Below are 19,202 nucleotides of genomic sequence, written 5' to 3'. Positions count from 1 at the left end.
ATGTGTGCCATGTCCAAGAGAAAAAGAAAGGTAGTTAGAATGAAAGGAAGATAGTGAGAATGGGACAGAGAGGGAGTGGGTGGAAGGGAGAAGGGGAGGGAGAGTCAAAAGAACAGAGGGAGGAGATAGAGCATCTGCGTACTGCACCGAGCCCTCACTGTTCACCTCCCGTCACCCGTGTGTCTAGGACGCTGGGGTCCGCGAGAAACAGTGCGGTCCAGCAAGTCCTTAAAATGAAACAGGTTTGAATGAGGCCAGAGATTACATTATTATCTATGGCAACATCGCTTGCCTGCACCTGTGCACCCAGGCGGCTGCACCCCAGCCCCTTCACTTAGCACTCTGCTCAATTGCAGCTCCTGTGCACCGAGGCTTCACTGCTCACCTGCCACCGGTGTGTCCAACGACGTGCCAATACAAGTTCCAAGTCCAGAGTGCCTCTCAGGGTGGCACGGCAGGTCTCACATTGGGGACGGTGTCTTTATACCACGATGGAAGGCGGCAGAATGCCCAGGGCATCATCACAGGTTGAGCACCCGCTCCGCCCATTTTGGCGCAATCAATTCAGTATCTGAAAAGGGAGAAAAATTATAATGGTGGAAATGTCTGGTGGTAAATGAAGGTTTATTTGAAGCTTAATAGAGAACAACAGTTGAGTGCATCTTTCCTTCTTGAAGTACGATCTACCAACTGTTAGTGGTAATCGTGGTTCAAAGTGGAATTGGAGTGCACGAGAATAGACAAGGTTAAATAATATTTTATGCCAACGTTCACATACAAAGGAACAGAGTGCATGCTAGAAGCATAATGTGCGCGTGTAATGCAGTGGAGCCAGCCTGTGTGCATGTACACTTAGTAATCAGCTCACTAAAAGCCAACGCTGTTCGCTGGCTCAGGCCTACAGTTCGGTCCAGCAGGTTCTTAAAATGAGATAGAGATGTGAATGAATGAGGTCAGAGATCACATCATTACGCAGGGCAACATTGCTTGTTCGCAACTGCGCACCCACGCTGATACACCCCACCCCTCCGGCAGCACCGCGCTCAACACGTGTTTGTAGGGCAGTGCTGCCCGCTGGCTCATGCCTACAGTATAGTACAGCAGGTCCTTAAAATGAGACAGAGATGTGACTGAATGAGGTCAGAGATCACATTATTACACACGGCAACATCGGTTGTTCGCACCTGCGCACACAGGCTGATGTACCCCACCCCTCCCGCAGCACCACGCTCAATTGCAGCCCCTGTGCACCCAGGCCCCACTGCCCACCTGCTGTCATTGTGTGTGCAAACACGACGGGCAGCAGTGTTCACAATTTAGATGCAGTGTTGATTGCAGGATGGTGTACACCTCATGGATCCCTTTCGAAACCCGACATCCAGTAGGGTTCACAATTCATGTCCAGTGTTGATTGGCAGGATGGTGTACGCCTCATGAATCCCTTTTTTAATTGTGCATTGTGATATGTGAGGTGGATGCGGCCATATCACCTGAGGCAGTGTGGAAGAACTGGGACATGTGGCATTGTCGTTATCCTATTTATACATACGCAAAGTGGGCTGGGCTTGCGTACGCCAGGCCAGCATAGGGGTGTGAATAATTGTTCCGGGGACCTGGGCGTTGTTCAGTTCCTGCCTGGCCAGGAAGTGTACTTATGTGTGTTTCTGTTGCAGTTTTGACGTCGTAGAATGTACAATGTACATTAATGGAGGATGTACCGGAATGGCGGCAACTATCGCTAATGAGATGCTGTTCGAAACATTGAATGGCCAACATCACATGTCATTGTCAAGGTTGTGCATGTGCACAGACACGCATGTAAATGGTTTGCGGTATTATTGAAAGTTTTGCTATCGCGAAGCGCACACATGTGAATGTGCTCGGATGGAGGGAGGATCAGCAATGAGGCTACGTCATACATAGTGAAAACGTTCATTACAGTCAAGCAATGCATGTCAAACGTGAATCTGAAAGTCTCACATATGACACACTAGTATACAGGTAAAGCCTGAAAACAGAGCATACAGCAATACAAATCTACCATTACTGTTTACTGTTGGTCACATGTGATGTAGGATGTGCAGTCTGCCTGTGGCTGATGAAACTCCTTGGAGCCACCAATACCCAAGGCCGAAAGGCAGCACAATAATGTGCACACACACACACCGGGGGCATCGTGTGACACACATTTGTTTTTTGATTTAACATTTCACATGCATGGCCATCACACGTAGAAGGCTAATGTACAGACCATGAATATTGATCAAGATGATTGTTGCATGTTGTGAGTAGTATAAGATATGCGTACACAGCAAATGGGTGGGGGCCTCCAACTGTTACAATGGGAAATGGTATGAACTAATCAAATGCTATTTTTAAGGTCACATGGCAATCGTGCATCGAGGGCGCAAGGAGGCCGCACCCGACAAGATTTTGAGAAAATATGTTTATCATATTATAAGTTTATTACAGTTAGAAATATATAAATGTTTGAAATATTTTAGAATATCGCTTGCTCTCATATACAGTTTAAAGTAATTTAGATATAGTTTTGAGACATAAAAAAAAACGAGGGAATGGCATATCCAGTGCGACACCATACATCTATGACATAACACAGGGCCTGGCAGCGTGAACTCAACGCATATACAATGCGCAGTGGGTCCAACCCCATTCGTAATGAGTGGCTTGGTACTGCGTATCCGTCGGATACCAAAATAGGAGCTGGTGCGACCTCATACGTATATGATGTTGCGCGGGACGCTGTGCCGCGAACCCGTCGGATACGAAATGCGCATCATTTACGAGTTTAGCAATATGGCAGATAGGATTCGCCTGGTGATGGAGCATGGTACACTACCGGTATGGGAGTACAGTTTTCTAAAAAAAAATTAAAAATTAAAAAAAGATATAACTATTTTGGGGGGAAGATATAAAACATTACATCATTTTTAAAGTAAAAAAAAAAGGAGTATAATAGAGTTCCAAAATAATACAAAAATATAGGTTTTATAAACATTGAAATATGAAATTAACATTTAAAAAACCTTCACTGGAAAAACCATGGGTTTTACAGACATTATAGTTCGGAATTTGCATTTAAAAAACCTTTGAAATTCACTTTAAAAAAACATAGGTTTCAGGGACGTTTTAGTTAGTTGGACATTCGACTCATAAAAAATCAGAGAAATTCGCCCGTTATAGTTAGTTGAGGTAACTATAACTTGCGCACCCGCAGTGCACTGCTGATGATGTCACATATTAGATCACTCATGACATGGTCAGTGACATCAATGATGACATTTCAAATGACATCACTCATGACATCATCCAGCTGATAATCTGATGCACATACTGATGCTCTAATATAAACTTTGGTGCATCCATTCTAAAATGCAGACTACTTTTTTGGAAACCGTACACACAAGAATGCCATATACTATATACTACTCACTATTTCCTAGGTCTACACACACATCCAGTCACTTATACAAGTAGTAATTCATCAATACAAGAGTATAATATGCACTCATACATCTATACATGCAGTCACACTCTGCCACTCATCCATAGAGTTACTCACACACCTAGTCAGTAATGCAAAGAATCAATCACATACCCATTTACTCATGTATACAGTTATACACACCAACTTCGTTATTTTTAGACATACCACATCACTTATTCATACAGATACTAACACATATTTACTGTCTAATACAATCACTGATAGAAGCAGACACTTATTTATACACCACTCTTCAAATAACTTAGTCTAACGTATAGTCATTTATATACTACAACAGTCACATATAGTGCCTTAAAACATAAGTAGTTAGTCACAGATATACCACTGAGACATTCATTCACTCACCAACACACCCATACACACACTAACTCACCCATACAGCCCTTCCCAGATGCACTTTTTAATCCATACAGCCAGTAAATCACCCACTCAGACATCTATGCACAGACTCATACAGCCCCCCACCCACCCAGCCACCCACACAGACACTCAGGGGCCCATATAGATACTCAGACAACAAATCAATAACCTTTATGGACACTCATGTAGCTATTCAGTAACCCATGCAGTTGCTTACACACCAACTGAGAGACTAATACAGACTTTCACACAGTTTAGTCACTAATACATGCATTCAGTAAGATACGTTCAATCACGCACTTATACATTCAGTCACGCACCTACAAAATAATCCTTTTAGGCACTTGTAAATGCATTCATTCTTCAATACACCTTGGCATATATATATATATAAAGCATATTTAAACTTTACAAAAACACACATTCACTGGATGATGTCATGAGTGATGTCATGAGTGATGTCATTTGAGGTGTCATCAGTGATGTCATCATAATAAAAACACAAACATTGAAAATGCAAGAAATAAGCATAATAACGACATTACAAATAAGAAAGAAGCAGTCAGAATGTCAATAAACATAAGTAACTAAATGAGAACATATTGCAAATATTATGATAGAGAATTGTGCAATAAAACAATGGAACTAATATGCAGACTAACAATGAGAACAAAAGCAGTAAAATAAAGAAGAAGAGGACAATGCATACCTCAACAAGGACTAACAGGAATAACCAAATAACCCAAAGCCATCTCCCCCCTTTAATAGAACAACAACAAAAAATAATGTGTAGGAAGAGCAATGAAGAAGAAAAGTAGGAAATGCTAACAAGCAAGCTGAGGAGATACTAACAAAGTACGGAAAGACAACAATAGCGTAGCAATAGTGACGAAACACACATAACATAAATGAATTGACGCTCCAAATCACCACCAAACATACCAGTTGGCCAGATCAAAATGGAGATGGCAAGTAGAAACAGCAAAGGAAAAACAAACAGTGCAGGGCAAAGACAAGAAAGTCTGTACTGCACTGTAATGTAATGTAATATAAAGTAATGTACACTCTAATGTATGTAAGAAACATTGGAAATGACGAATCCACAGACAGGAGGATAAGACACATGTAAAGTACGGTAATATAATGTAAGCAGTGTAAGTGACCTGACAAGTCACGAAAAATGGCAAAGCAACATACCAAAATGGATAATAATGTTTGTGTCCTGGCAAGTCATGTACCAGGAATGTAACATACCGTAATGCATATATGTGACCTGACAAGTCACGTAACATAGGAAAGTAACGTACCGTAATGCAAAACAGTGTAGATGACCTGACAAGTCACATAAAAATGCCACTGTAACGTACCATAACATATAACAGCATAAGTGATCTGAAAATCATGTAACACATTAGCAAAATCGCAGGTAGATCTCAATAAAGAATTCCATATGGATTTTTTTTTTTAAATCAAGTAACGTTACTATAATAGAAACCATGAAGATTCACCAACAAGAAATTAAGAAGGAATCACTGTAAAGTAAGGAATACAGCCAGTAGGCTATTAAAACAGATGCTCTAAACCATGTAATTACTGGTCCTCTCAAATACTGTAACATAATGTAAAATAAGTACAAACAAAATGTGACAATAAATGTCAGTGCAAAATGCGAGAACACAATGAAATGCATGTTGCCAAAATGGTTCATAACATAAAATAATGATAAACATTTTAAACTTAAAGCAAAGTTCCCAAAAAATAATAAAGATAAAACAAATAAAGTGGTCACCGTAGTCATCGTGATGTGCAGCTGATGCCCAAACAGAATGGACAGTACCTTGCCATGGATTTAGTGGAAAGTTGACCAACGAAGATATTGTCAGTAATAAACAACTGTTTGAAGAAAAAGCAAAGGCTGTAGGTAGCAAGGACCCCCTGATGAGGATAAATATCCTGGGACAGGGTAAACAATATGTGAGAAATAACAATCCCAGGCATACACTGAGGAAAATACACAATAGATTAAACAAACAAACTAGCTCAGTTAGAAAAAATATTCATAGTTTAATTTGATAAAAAGGGGATAATAAAAATTAAGTACATTAATCACAATTGATAAAAATAATGATACATATGTATTCACAAAACAGATAAAAAAGTGGTCAAATGGTATCCAGTCAACTCGTTTCGACATATACAATATGCCTTCATCAGGACTTTAACCATCAACAAGCTCTAATGTATTTATGCGAGGGCAAAGTGCAGGAGCATGTTACAAATCTCTTCTCTATTTGTCCAATGATTTAAAAACAAGGTCGAGAAAACCCTGGGAATAGAGTTTATAAGTCCAAAAAGTTGATTCCGGTCATTCAGTTGGAAGGTGCAATAGTCTATTAAAATGAGGTATTAGCTACCCAATGGGAAAGTTAAAGTCGCTTATGGGTAGGGACAACCATTACTTGTTGCAGCTGCGAGTAACGACAATTTTAGTTCAGCTTCATGCGAGGCGAGGAGACTCCTTTTGGAAAATAGTTTGGACGTTATAACGTCTCGCTCGTCAAAAATGCATGGTTAATGAAGCGTGGTTGTCGAGCCGACTTGCTGCGAAGAGGGATAAGATTCAAAAACGCACGTAAGCCCTGCAATGAACATACAGGCCCGTGAGCGCCGAAGGAGACTAGCCACTTCCGGCAATGTTAAAAATAGTTAATAGTTAAAAATTACAAAGATAGAACGGTCGTTCTATCTTTGTAACCTGACCCGTTGGCAGAACCCCGGATGCAGCTGGCTCCCTTCGGCGCTCCCGGAACTAAATGCGCTTAGAAGGATTCACGTGCGTTTAAATACAATTTCAACTCCACCCGGAAGCGGCTAGTCTCCTTCGGCGCTCACGGGCCTGTATGTTCATTGCAGGGCTTACGTGCGTTTTTGAATCTTATCCCTCTTCGCAGCAAGTCGGCTCGACAACCACGCTTCATTAACCATGCATTTTTGACGAGCGAGACGTTATAACGTCCAAACTATTTTCCAAAAGGAGTCTCCTCGCCTCGCATGAAGCTGAACTAAAATTGTCGTTACTCGCAGCTGCAACAAGTAATGGTTGTCCCTACCCATAAGCGACTTTAACTTTCCCATTGGGTAGCTAATACCTCATTTTAATAGACTATTGCACCTTCCAACTGAATGACCGGAATCAACTTTTTGGACTTATAAACTCTATTCCCAGGGTTTTCTCGACCTTGTTTTTAAATCATTGGACAAATAGAGAAGAGATTTGTAACATGCTCCTGCACTTTGCCCTCGCATAAATACATTAGAGCTTGTTGATGGTTAAAGTCCTGATGAAGGCATATTGTATATGTCGAAACGCGTTGACTGGATACCATTTGACCACTTTTTTATCTGTTTTGTGAATACATGTGTATCATTATTTTTATCAATTGTGATTAATGTACTTAATTTTTATTATCCCCTTTTTATCAAATTAAACTATGAATATTTTTTCTAACTGAGCTAGTTTTTTTGTTTAATCTATTGTGTATTTTCCTCAGTGTATGCCTGGGATTGTTATTTCTCACATATTGAAGAAAAAGCAAAAACATGGGGGCCGATTATGATCGCGGACGGACGCAAGTCCGTCCGCCATCATTGAGGAGGAGGGGACGTCCGCATGGGCTGCGGAGTCCCCTCCTGTGCGATTAGGATGTGACCGCCACCCTGGCGGTCACATCCTCTATTTTTAACATTGCCGCGGGTGCAGCTTCAAGCTGCACCCGCGGCAATGTTAAAAATGCACGCATTGCATTTGCATGCAGAAAGAGGCAGGCACCGCGCGGTGCCTGCTGCTTTCTGCATGCAAATGCAGGGGGGTACCATAGGTACCCCCCATGTGCACCCCCCACCCCCCCTTCACCTAGGGGGCCCGCAACGGGCCCCCTAGGTGAAGATCCGTATGCTTTTCCACGGCGGAAAACCCGCCGCGGAAAAGCACTTTTAAAATCCCATCCTGATATGGCGGACGGTGTCTGAGAGACACCGTCACCATATCAGAGCTTTTCCGCCGCGGTTGTAAGCCAGCCGCGGCGGAAAAGCTGCGGACGGAAACCAGGACCCACCAGCCATCCTAATGTGGCGGTGGGTCCTTGGTCAGTCCACTGCGGTTTTTCCGCATCCTCGGGGCCGGCGGTGGCTTCCGCCGGCCCCGAGGATGCGGAAAAACCGCAATCCTAATGACCCCCATGGTCTTTTCTTTTCTGGAGCAGATGCAGTGATGCTAGATGACAGCTAGATGGCGCTGTTACGTGGTAATGAAACTGCAAATGCTGTACTTACGATGCCATGACGATTAAAATTTTGGTGCAACAAGCTGGCACGAAGAGTAAAATTAAAATGCCGATCACAAACTGGAAAACACTGGTAGTGCTTGATGTGCTGGTGAGGAGGAAGTGACAAGGTTGCCAATAGCTTGAAAACGTGTTTGGCAGTGGTTGGCAGCACAAATGAAAGTCAAAGAACTCCGGTGGTGCCAGATAAAATGGAGGCAGACAGCGCGATGGCGCGTCGGGTGGCTCCAGGCACATCTATGCATGCTGGAATATAGAGGAAGGAAATGCAGCTCTGAATACAGGAAACGTCATGAGAAAACGGAGCCAGCAGAGATGACGGTGAGAGCGCGAGGTAGCTGTGTGTGCGCTTGAGCAGTATTTGAAAAAGTTTTAGATGGCAGTTAAACTGCCATGGTAGAGTGTGAGAGAGCGCAAATCGATTAAAATGTAGAAGTGCACCATATCTACAAGCACGTTGCCTAAGTCTAGTTAAAGGAACATATAAGAGTGTCGAATTTATAGAGTGTATACCTAAGAGTGTTTAATTAATACAGAGTGCATATATCGGTGTGAAAGCTAATGTAGTAATGTTTAGAGATGTTAGAATGTTATTAATTTCCATGTTATGTGGCTGTTGTAGAGGAGAATGTAATGCTACCAAACGTAGAAATGTGTAGGCCTCATGGCAGTTCACTGAGAAAGAAAACGTGCCTTTACAATCTCACATGAGATGGATTACTGTTGCTATAATTCAAAGTATTATTGATCATAGACTGAAATTATATGTTTATAGAAGTGTTTCCTATAACCAGTGTGTATAATAAGTTAGAATACTATTTAGGCTGAGAAATAAAGGTTCATAGAGAGCAAAGGCCTGTTTCATATAATTCTAGTAGGCCTGGGGAGATAAGGTTGTTTCTTTTGATCTGCATGTGCTAGTTAAAATCAGGTCGTGTTAAGCATAAATTGTGGACCATGCTCGAAGGTTTACGACTTGTGAGATAAGCTGGAGGCCGGAATTTGGGGCCCACTTCATGGGTGTCTGTTTGCAGGTGCGAGGGGGTTCCAATCAAGAGAGTGATGAATAGAGCTCTGTTCTGGGAGACAGGCACGGGCCTGGAGGAGGCTTCAGGAATTTCCTGGGGGGTACCGTCTTGCCGAGAAGAGCCTGAGAAGCAAGGTCAACGCTAACAAGGAGCCCAGAGGAGTATCAGCATGGAAAAAGCCAGAACCGACACCACGTGAGAGGTGTACGTGAGGGGCGTCTCTGAGGGGCGTTTCAACTGTAATTGTGATTTTGTATTAGGGACAGCACCCTGGGGTGGAGTTAGAGCAGATGGCCTGAGGAACCTTAGAGAGCGGATGGGTAGGCAGAGAGGGCATAACTGCGATGCACAGATTTACACCAAAGACTAAGGGAAAGTGAGTGCTCTTCTTTGGAAGTCACCACGGCTGACACCTTTTTAAGTTAAGGTCCTGTTGAGTAGGGATGTCACTTAGTCTAGTGTAGGGACAGTCTAATCTGAATTTTTCTTTCCTTTTGTAAATGACGCTCAAGTTACAACTTGTGTCTATTCTTGCAAACTTGCTGATCTTTGAATTAGTCTTGGTGATATTCTTCTGTCGCCTAAGAGCATTTAGAGAATTCATGTTTGTATTGATGCCAGTGTATCTTTTGAACCTTATATTGAGATGTTTGTATCTCCAGTTATCTTTGGCTTTATAATAAAACTTTAAAACGTATTCGTGATAAGTGGTTCTTCAGAGTTGGGTAAAGTCTTGAGCTGATTAACCTGGTAGTGGATTGCTTTTACTCTATGACAGGTAACAAAGGTTCAGTCGACCTGAGTGGGATCTAGATCTATAGTGATCTGATAAGAGATCAAAAATCCAGCCGTAAAAGTTGGTAGCAGAGTAGGATGGTTACCTTCTAGAGGAAGGTGATCTAGACTAGGTTAAGATTACCCCGAGGCCCCTAGAGATCGAGAGATGAGCAGCAGAAGAATCGCCTGCCGAAGAAGGTGCTGACGGTGCAAGAGAAAAGCAGCAGAGTCGGTCGAGAGTGAGTATAATAAGGGTCATGCGTTGTCAGATTGCGGTGTTTTGTGTTGTATCTGTATTGTAATGTCATGCGGAGTTGAATGCCTGTAGCGTGATTGAGAGAGGGTTGTGAGCGCGCGCAACCTGGTGAAAATCTTAGGTTCAGAGAAGAGCTTCAGTGGTTCGGGTGTATCGGACATCCAGAGTAATTGTCGACCATTGTAAAGGGGGTCATGAGGTACCATTGATCGCCCGCAGGACCGTGATAGGGGGAACGCAAGAGTGAGTGTATGGGTAACGGATGCTGGTCGGAAGTTACTGTGTGTAAGTAACCTATCAGTCAAGGCGATTGTCTGGACGTTCACGGAAAGACATTTCGTCAGTTAAGGTGACAATTACAGTTAGACTGTGGGAGTACAGTCAAGGAAAGTGATCGCTTGGTCGGAAGTAATCATTTTTCAGGGTATGAATGGGACGCATGCATGACCGGGAGACGAGCTGAGAGAGGAGGGGAACTGCTGCGAAGGGGAGACGAGTGACGTCAGAGAGAGCGGCGCTGTGATAGGCCGGTTGGTGTGAAGCCGCGCTGTGATAGGCTGGTTGATGCGAGCCGCGCTGTGATAGGCCGGTTGGTGTGAAGCCGCGCTGGGATAGGCCGGTTAGCGAGAGCCGCGTTGGGATTGGTAGATTGTCATCAGGAAGTAAACGAACGCAGGGAAATAGGGGAAAATTGTAGATTTTGATCATGAAGTGTTTTAAATGCTTGAGGGGGATCTTTAAGATGAAAAGGAGAGAATCTTATTACGGGGAAGAGGCCCCGCCAGAGGGTACACCAGCTCATTATATGGCTACGAATGTTGGGTTGCATACCATACTGTGGCTTGCTACTTGGAGTAAGATTACAGAAGGGAATGAAGAACTGACTTTTCCAAAATACGGAACGTTTAGATTAGAAGTGTTGCACCAGCTAAAAGCAGTTATGTCTTCATTGAGACCTTTGCCTAGACCAACACAGTTTGAAGCCCTTAATGCGTGGATTAGAGCGGCGCACGACAGGAATTAGAACAGGCATCAAGAAAGGGTGAGACGATCGGTAAGAGCAGTGCAAGACGCCAAATGAGATGCGGAAACCAAGAAATGGAGGGTACAGACTATTGAAGTGGATAAGTTGTACCCAGTGATAGAGGTTACAGGAGACAAGAGAACCCCAGAGGAGGATGACGAGAGCGAGTCAGAGGATAGCCTAATAAATAGGTTGTTGATAGATAGACCGCCTCCGTACAATAGAGAGATGGAAGGTATCGGGCTCCCAAGGGAAGATAGGGTTGGCATAGGGGAGAATAGACCACTCCCTATAACGGATTGGGAACCTACCAAAGGTGAGGAAACACCTCAACCTAGTCCAGTACATAGAGTAGTCGGAAGGTTTGTGGTGCAGAAGGTGCCAGCAACGGAGTGTGTAGAGTCTTATGGATTGCCAGATGCTCTCCAAGTACCCGTCACCATAGGTCCTATAGTATCGATTTATAACCCAGAGAAAGTGCGAGAGGAGGAACAGGTACGGCTAGACAGAGAAAGGGCTGAAATGGAAAGGAGGAACAACATGACAAATGCCCGGAGGCAATTGCCAGGACCGAGAGAATGGAGCACCCCATTGGATTCAGCAGTGGATCCCATAACAGAACAGGCGGGTCAGAGAGGACCGATGGATCTGAGAGGACCACGGCCGAAATCCTGTAAGGAGTTGAGGGCTGACTTGAGGGAATGGGATGCTGCCACAGGAACACAGAGTAACAGGTCAAGAGCGCAAGCTGAATGGGGAAGTCAAGGCAATGGGACATTGTTTCACTGTGGGGCTAGCGAAAGCGGTCAGGAGTGGGATGGTAAGAGTCAGGAGAGTAGAGGAGCTACCCGTCATATCCACGGTGGAAATAGGCAGGATCAAGAAGGTAGAAGTACAGATTGTGGAGGGGTGTCTCGTCTCATTCACAGTGAGGGAGACCGAAGGACGCAAGAGTACAGGGATAGCTTTAAGTGCACTCACCATGCACCTGGTGATAACATACAGCATTGGAATCGCGGGAACATGGGGAGCCACGAGGTGTCTCACCATGCGTCAGGCGATCATGGGCAGGAGCGGGATCGCGGGATCATGGGGAGCCATGAAGGGCCTTGCCATGCATCGGGCGATCATGGACAGCAGGGGAATTGCGAAAGCATGGGGAATAATGGAGTGTCTTACCATGCACCTAGAGAAACCAAGCAGAATGGGCAATGTGGGACTATGGGGGGTAGAGCAGTTTTTCACCACACACCAAGAGAGGATAGAACTGCATGGGACCTGGAGAGATGGGATCATGGGAGGACTCCCCATAACACGCCTGAGTCCAGACGCAGGACTCAGAGCTGTGATGGGAGAGACGTAAATGGGCTCTCTAGAGACAGCATACTGAAAGCTGTGATAAAGGCAAAAAGGCTCGATGTGACCAGTTTAAAATCTGACCTGGATGAGATAATAGATGGTACGTTGCCTTTAGAAAGGATCGACATGTACGAGCAAGATGAGGTGCTGTTTATAGCAAAGGATATTACTCGGAAGGCAAGAGCAATTCACGAGAAATTATCTGAACTGGCAGGCAAGTATATGGTAGACTTGTCGAGAACAAAGGCATTACAGGGTAACCATAGGTTGCATTATTCAGATCAGGATCTGGAAGAGAGGAGGACAATTGGTTTGAAAACACACATAAGGGAACTGATCACAGGAATAAGGACATGGAGAGATCTGGATAAATGGGAAGAAAGGTGGTCCAAGAAAGGGACTGTTAGGCGGAGCGCAATTGTGATGTCCCCGGAGGGAGAGCCACTGCGGATGGAGGCATACCATTTGCGAGAAATAGCGAATGGGAGTTATGTACATGTGCCCTGTAGTAGGGGAGATTTGGCTGCGTTTACCAATTCATTTCCGAAGTTAAGAGAGAATCCCGTAGAGTGGTACAAACAGGTGGACAGGTTCGTGAAGATCTTGAAGGTACTGTGGATTGATTTGAACACCTTATTTGATATTGTGGTCCCAGGAGACTTGTGGACAGCGTGCAAAGTTAGTGTCGAGTGGCCCACAGTAGAACCAGTAAGAGATGCTCGTACTAATGGACCGTCAGAGACAGTAATGCCAAAATATGAAAGGGTGATGACATGGCTAAAAGAGAAGGTACCACCGCAGGATATAGATTGGGTGAAAATAGACCGAACTAGACAGGAACCCAAGGAGACCATCCATGAATTTTATGAGCGATTGCTGAAAACGTTCAAACAATACAGTGGATTAGATGTAATGGATCCCAAAGACATAGGACAGTTTGTATCGAAGTTCGTTTTGGGGTTGAGACCTGATATTTGTTTGATGATTCAGCAACATTTAATTTGCTGGCAAAACAAGCCATTGGATGAAATTTTGAGATACGCAAGGTATTGCAGTGATGAAATAGATTCCAAAGCAAAGAAACTTAAGGAGAAGCTGATGATGGTACAGATGCAGTCGGCTGGAAAGGGTGGACAGCAGCAACAGGGAACAGGGACGATGGGAAGGAGATCAAATAATCAGAATAGGGACAACGAGGAAAATCCGAGAGCTAGAGTAGACTTTGCTACACTGAAAAAAACGACAAAGTGTCACCAGTGTCACCAGGTGGGACATTGGAAACGCGAGTGTCCCTATAACCCTGAAAACGGAGAACTGGAAGTAGAGGAGGAGGAAGTTCAGACCGTTCCAGTTCAAAGAGTGACGGTACCAAAGGGTAAGGTGGTCAAAGGGGGGACCTTGGCTCCTCGAGCCCAGTTCCCTCAACCACCAAAGATTGCGACAGGGGGAAAGATCTATAGACAAATGCCTCTTTTAGTAGGCGGAGAAGAGTGTTACTACGTTGATCCACTGACTGGACGGCGTGTGAGTAGAAAGAGGATTGTACCCTCGGGCAGTTCTAGAGGTGGATCAAAGGGGACCGTTTGTTGAGGCTGAGGTGGCGAGGTGTCCTACGACATTTTTGGTAGACACCGGAGCTACTCGATCAACTTTGAGATCAGCAGTGGTTCCGGATCTGCCAATGTCGGGGGAAACAATTCAAGTGGTAGGAGTCGCAAATAGGACAATGACTAACCCATTGACGGAACCAGTGCTAGTGAGAATAGGAAAATACAGTGATGAACATCAGTTTGTAGTATGTGATTCTAGCCCTGTGTGTCTGTTAGGAAGAGACTTACTGTGCAAACTAAATTGCACAATATACTGCACGCCTCAGGGAGTAGAGGTACAGACTAACGACGATGATGCCACCTTTAAAGTTGCAAATTCAAAAGTATGCGTAGAACTGTATCCTACCCTGACGGTGGAAGAGCTCCCTTGGGACTTAAGGGATACTGTGTCATCTGAAGTTTGGGATTTCACTGGAGAAGAGATAGGATTGATTAAAGGAGTGGAACCAGTGAAAATCATGGTAAAACCAAATGTTGAATATCCAAGAACGCCTCAATACAAATTGACCCCGGAGACGATTGCAGGAATAAAACCCGTGATCGACTCCATGATTAAGCAGGGAATACTGAAGGAAATCGTGGGTAGTCCATGCAACTCCCCGATTATGGGTTTGCAGAAACCTAATAGGAAATTCAGAATAGTACAGGATCTCCATAAGGTTAACAACATAGTTGTTTCATGTTGTCCAGTGGTACCGAATCCATCAGTGATATTGTTTCAGATACCATTCCAAGCCGAGTGGTTCACAGTGATAGACCTTTGCCAGGCTTTCTTTTCAATTCCATTAGATGAGGAGAGCCAGTTTCTTTTCGCATTTAAGCTGGAAAATCGCGTCTTAACATGGTGTCGTATCCCACAGGGGTATACAGAAAGCCCATCGATTTTCAACCAGCTGCTGAAGAAAAATCTTGAAAGTCTAGTACTACCACAGAACTCGCTTCTAGTTCAGTACATAGACAACCTACTTGTTGCGTCAGAAACAGAGGAAGCTTGTAAGATAGACACCATCACCTTGCTGAACCATTTAGCTGAAAATGGACATAAGGTGTCTCCGAGCAAATTTCAGTACTGTCTGACAGAAGTACAGTACTTGGGTCACAGAATTGAAAAAGGAAAGCGGAAGGCGTCACCAGACAGGATAGAGGCGATCATGAAGATGAATTCGCCTACGACACAAAGAGAGGTCAGGATGTTCCTAGGAATGGTTGGTTATTGCCGACAGTGGATAGCTAACTTTTTCCTGAAAGCAAAACCCTTACAAAAACTGACGCACAAGGAGGTGAGTGATCCGGTACCATGGGACAAGGATTGTTTGATGTCGTTCCTACAGCTGAGAGAGGACTTGTGTCGTGCTCCAGCTTTGGGAATGCCAGATTACGAAAAACCATTTTTACTTTACTGTCGCGAAAGAGAAGGTTGTGCTTTGTCAGTCCTAGCACAAATTCATAGAAATGCCCGTAGACCAGTTGCATATTTCTCGGCTACTTTAGACCCAGTAGCCGCAGCGTTGCCCGGATGTCTCAAATCCGCTGCTGCAACGGGTGTCAGCATTGAGAGGTGTGAGAGCATAGTGATGGGACATCAATTAGTGGTGTATGTACCTCATTCTGTAGAACTGTTAATGACCAGGACCAAGACACAGCACTTGACCAATAATAGGTTCACGTGCTACGAGCAAGTTATTCTTGCTGCGGAGAACGTGACCCTTAAGAGGTGCTCTGTTTTGAATCCTGCCACTCTGATGCCACTCCCTAATGATATAGAAGACGAAGAATGTGATGATCACGATTGCCTTGATGTGACTGAACTATGCACCAAGCCAAGACCAGATATTGTGGATGAGCCGTTGACTGACCCTGATGAAATTTTCTTTGTTGATGGCTCATGTGTAAGAGACAATACTGGTCAGTTGAGAGCAGTTTATGCTGTTTGCACCATCACTGGAGTTGTGGAAGCCGCTTGCCTGGAAGGAGTACACTCCGCTCAGGTAGCTGAAATCATTGCATTGACACGTGCCTGTTTAGCAGGTAGCAAAATTCGAGTCACCATTTACACAGATAGCCAATATGGTTTCGGTGTAGTTCATGACTTTGGGCAATTGTGGTCTCAGAGAGGTTACATAACCTCCTGAGGGTCGCCTATTCGAAATGGGGAGTTTGTGCGACTATTGTTAGAAGCGTTACAAGGTCCAGCAGCAATTGCCGTTGTTAAATGTATAGCACACACCAAAGGTACAGATTTTGTGTCCCAAGGAAACAGGTACGCTGATGAAGTTGCTCGCTACTGCGCGGAGCAAGGATACTCTTTCACGGAAGTGGAAGTGGGTGGGACACAGGAAAAGACAGAGTTAAACATGATGCTAGAAACAGTTGATACTTGGGATGATTTAAAAGGCATGCAAGAGAACGCATCAGATTTTGAGAAAAAGACATGGGAAACTGCAGGGTGTGTAAAAAGTGAAATGGATTTGTGGATTTCAGCAGATGGAAGGACGGTATTACCAAATGAATTAGTGAGTCCAATGGCAAGACAGATACATGGTCCAGTACATTTAGGAAGAGATGCCATGCTGCGGGTATTTAGGCAGACTTGGTATAACCCCAAGTTTAGAGTAGCCGCAGAAGCAGTGTGTCAGAGGTGTGTAACATGTCAGCAATTGAACGTGGGGAAAAGGACACCAGTTACGTTGAGTCACATTGGGAGGTCTGGTGGGCCTTTCAACCGAATGCAATTAGACTTTATTGAAATGCCAAAATGCAACCGCCTTAGGTATGTTCTGGTGGTTGTATGCATATTTTCCAGATGGGTCGAGGCATAGCCTACACGCAGATGCGATACACTCACAGTAGCGAAGTTGTTGCTTAGAGAGTTAATACCACGCTTCGGGGTGCCGACCTCTTTGGAATCAGATAGAGGGACACATTTCAACAGTGAAGTTGTAAAGATGCTTTGCTCTGCATTAAATATTGATCAGAAGTTGCACTGTAGCTACCGACCAGAGGCTTCAGGAATCGTGGAGCAGATAAATGGGACGATAAAATCCCGAATGGCCAAAGTATGTTCATCGACATCCTTAAGCTGGCCTGATGCCCTGCCATTGGTACTCATGAGTATACGTAGCACACCAGACAGAAGAACAGGTCTCTCTCCACACGAGGTTCTAATGGGGAGGGCAATGAGATTTCCATCTGTTCCAACTGCAGCTTTGTTGAATATCACAGATGATCTGATCCTGGATTATTGCAAGGGACTTTCTGATGTCATTCATTCTGTGTCTCTTCAGGTGCAGGCTGCTGAAATTCTATCTTCCAGAGACCTATGTCATGACCTGTGCCCTGGTGACTGGGTGCTGGTGAAGAAGCACGTCCGGAAGAACTGCCTAGATGTGCGCTGGAAAGGACCCTACCAGATAATTCTGACAACGAATACTGCTGTCAAGTGTGGAGGGCTGCCAAATTGGATTCATGCCTCCCACACTCGAAGAGTTCCAGCACCCCTGGAAGAAACAGCTCCTCTCACAGATGAAAATCCAGCTGTGGACGAAGAACCACTAGAGGGGATCAGTCAAGCTGTGGGGGTGTCGGAGGACGCTGGGAGTGCGTCAGATCGAGCAGAAGAAAGACAGGCTGACAGTGAAACTGATGTTGCCACAGAAGGAGGAAGTTGCTGTGAATACGGCTCAGACACTGATCAAGCCACAAGGGATCAAGAATCGAGTGTGAGGACAAGAAATAGGAGAACAAGGCGTGGAGAAGCTAGTTGGCCTGAAAGGAAGAAGAGGCTGACCTTGAAGCCACCTCCAGGAAGAACCCTTGCTCCTATATCCGAAGACTCAGATCTGGACGAAGGTACACAGAATCAAGAACAGGAGGGTCCAAGAAGATCAAGGAGGGTGCGCGTGCCCTGCAGAAGATACGCCACTCCTGAGTGGACCTACCTAGCAGCAGAAGGCTTTGTTCACGGAGATCCGGGAGGGTGAGGGAAGTGAAGGTGACCAGTACTGACCCAATCATAACGTTGGAAGTGGTGTTGTTGGTACCTGGACTTGAGATCGAAGGGTTGCTGACACTCACTGTCCCCAATCCTCCTTAGCAGAATAAGAGAACTGGTTTTAAACAGAGTAGAATTTCCAACTTTTGGTCCAACGATACCAGCACTCGAGGAGATCATTCTTCGCTTAGAAATTTTAGAATTCGTGATTAGAGCTGCTGGAACACGCATGATTGTAGACAGCTAAAGACTTTGTAAATAAACAAGATTGAGAAGATAACCTAGCGCCAAGTGGAAGCAGAAGAAATTTAGGGACTCTTCCATTTAGTGGATGGAGAAGGGCTAGGGTTGTCTGTTTCTATAATTCAAAAGACTGATCTTGCAAGAGGGATTGTCAGCTTCCAGGTGTGGTTCGAAAAGACCGAATAAGCAAAGAAAACTGTTGAAGGAGCGAAGAAAAGAGACTTTGTGTTGTGGCAGAAAATTAGAACTACACTGTCTTGAGATCATGGAGGCCGGCAACCCGAACCGCAAGGCAAAATGCATAGTAGGCACACTTTTAGTGGGAGTAATTTTTCTTATAGTTCTAGTAGTTACTGTATCATATATAGTGGGACATGAAAATGAAGAGAAGGCAACTGAAGAAGCAAAAGTTGTAGTAACATTGAAACCTACTACTGCTGGTAAAAAGGGGGACAAAGATAAAGCTTTGCTAGCAGCTGAAGTTCGTAGGTTGCACGTAGATGAATCACAAGGAAATTTCAAATCAAATTCATATGCTAAATTACTGTATGAATACATTGATGCCATGGATGCAAAGGACTGTTACGTCTGCATGCAATTGCCAGCCTCTGTAGACGAAGGTATTAGGTATCATCATCTTCCATTGACTTATGGAATTACATGTAGTTTGTTGCTTAGTATA

The sequence above is a fragment of the Lissotriton vulgaris genome, chromosome 7 (genome assembly GCF_964263255.1).
Source record: "Lissotriton vulgaris chromosome 7, aLisVul1.2, whole genome shotgun sequence".
In the NCBI taxonomy this organism is placed as follows: Eukaryota; Metazoa; Chordata; class Amphibia; order Caudata; family Salamandridae; genus Lissotriton; species Lissotriton vulgaris.
Note: the sequence above shows the minus strand (reverse complement) of the source record.